Source organism: Rhagoletis pomonella, unplaced genomic scaffold, assembly GCF_013731165.1.
Source record: "Rhagoletis pomonella isolate Grant_MI unplaced genomic scaffold, Rhpom_1.0 Rhpom_scaffold_06403, whole genome shotgun sequence".
In the NCBI taxonomy this organism is placed as follows: Eukaryota; Metazoa; Arthropoda; class Insecta; order Diptera; family Tephritidae; genus Rhagoletis; species Rhagoletis pomonella.
Window position 1 is genome coordinate 1,057 of NW_023464937.1, and position 2,426 is coordinate 3,482.

The window sequence follows — 2,426 nt, forward strand, 5'->3', positions numbered from 1 at the left end:
TTTGGCGACCGAACAGTGTTACGCTTGCCATCTTTGTATTTTTTTTTTTAACTTTACCCCGAAAAAAATGTTTAACTTCCAAGAATTAAAAAATAAGTGTACCATCCATTTTTTTATTGCATCGTTTTAGAAAAAAAATTTAAATCAGTTCAGTATTCTTTGAACTCACTCGTGACAAACATTTTCCATATAGTTTTGTAGAAATAGTATAGACATTGTTTAATAACGGTATAGAATTTCCTTCAGCTAAAAGAAGTTGACACATTCAGTTTTGACTTATTTCTGGAGTTCTGTTAAATTTTGAGCTGTTTTATTGGTATGTTTTACACTTCTCCGCAAAAAGACTAAAAAGGCCCGTCTATTTAGGAGTTAGGAGGGATAAAATGTTTTTTACATAGAACAGCTGAGCACGTCATGTATGTAAATGTAAGTACCGCATTCTTTCCTAAGTCGATTTACAAAAGGATGTCCAAAAGGGAGTAAACTTTGACTGCCTAAACCTTATAATTTGTTGTTTTTGTACGGTGTTATTGTCGTTAGTATTAGTATTATTACTATACTGCTATTAATATTTTTCTTATTATTTTATTTCAAGTATCTTAACATTTACATACATATATGCATTAACATATTTCATATTCAGAAGAAGTTTGTTATAAGCGCTGGAAAAAATTACTAGATCGTTTTGCCCGAGAGTGTCGCCACCAGAAACTGTATCCAGAACGACCTGTAACATGGATATACTTTGAAAATTTATCTTTTCTCGAAGAGCATTACAGAAAAGGGTAAACGTACCTAAATACTTTTAAAACATCAACATTTTTTAATGGTCTCGAAATTGTTTAGTATTCCTTTACCAGTCGAAACCATCAGGCGACAAAATAGAGCGAAAGCTACTGTAACAACAGCAGAAGATGCTCTATGCGAAGATAGTCTTTTCCTGTATGTCAAAGATGAACAACAGTCGCATGAACAGAATTTAAATTACATAGACCCTGAATTTAGTGAATTGAACTCAGCTTCGTTAGACGAGCTTATTATTATGAGAAATAGTAGCAATCAAAACGAAGAAAAAGAGGCTGAAGATTCGAGGAACGATATGAAATCGTTGCCTGCATTTACACCACTAACAAGCCGCCTGCAAAACGTTAATGAAACAAATGATGAAGAACCAGAGCAACAACTTACGACTGTAATATCGGGAATTCAACATATTTTACAACAGCCAAAGGATTATCTTAAATCATTGCAGAAGCAAAACGAAGAACTCTAACAAAAATTTCAATCTAAGGAATTACCTTCATTGAATTCGCAAGTAAGCATGCTTCAGAAAGTGCACATACTACTCGACGGCTTAACAGATACGCATCGAACATTCGCTGAGCGTCGAATAATACAATTTCTTTGTGAATGTCAAATAAAGATATTACACGAAGAAAACGTAGGCGATGTATGCTATACGCAAGAGTTTTAAGCGTAATTCAATTACACAAATTTACAGAAAAACCTGCGACATTTTTATTCTAATGCAGAATTGTCCGCTGAATCCGTATACAAAATGTATATATCTACATAAATATATAAAAGTGGAACAATTTTTAAATAAAGTCAAATTTCGGTTTTTTTAAAGTACACTTGAATTTTTTTCTTAATTTTAACGAAATTTCGAAAAAAAAAATTCAGATAAACATCAGCATGAAATAATTTGTTAAGTAAGTTTGGGGGTTCAAACCCCCCGTTGGAGGGAAATATGCATACAAATTTTAGTTTAAGATAATCATTTATTCGTTAATTTTGAGCTCCAGGCCGGTTATTAAATAAAACAAAGATTTTGGTAGTTTTATTTATTACATTTATTGATGTCGATATTTCGCCTTCAACTCGATCGAGTCGATTGGAAAAATTCAATAATTCCTAAAGATGCCTTCAGATTGAAGGCGAAATATCGACATCAATAAATGTAATAAATAAAACTACCAAAATCTAATTTTATTTAATAACCAGCCTGGAGCTCAAAATTACCGAATAAATTATAATAAAACGGCCAAAATCAAAAAATTAAGATAATAATGTTAAGAAATACTTTTTGATCTCAACATTATTGAGCTTGAGGCCATTTCTAATGGTTCATATCCCAGTGACCGCGGTGAAGAAGTCTGATGAGGAGATGTGATAGTAGCTATAACTTCTACCTATGTGTAAATTATTGTTGTTTTTCCACAACATTTTTAACGGCCTCAAGCTCAATAAAAATTGTTGAAGATAGTTGTTAAAAAGCCATAAATAACAAAAACAAATTTTAAGATATCCGTATGTTATTAACATAGCCTAATGGTGACAACATTGTTTTCCTTGCAATTAGGGGAACAAAGGCGGACGCTGTGGTGTAGTGGTAAGCAGTGCGCGCTTCCACTCCGCTGCGCCTG

The 2,426-nt window shown here is 32.7% G+C and overlaps 1 pseudogene; it reads left to right on the forward strand.

Moving 5' to 3' along the window:
- Window positions 1-643: 643 nt before the first annotated feature.
- Window positions 644-1,489, forward strand: LOC118755497 (annotated as a pseudogene).
- The last annotated feature ends 937 nt before the right edge of the window (window positions 1,490-2,426 follow it).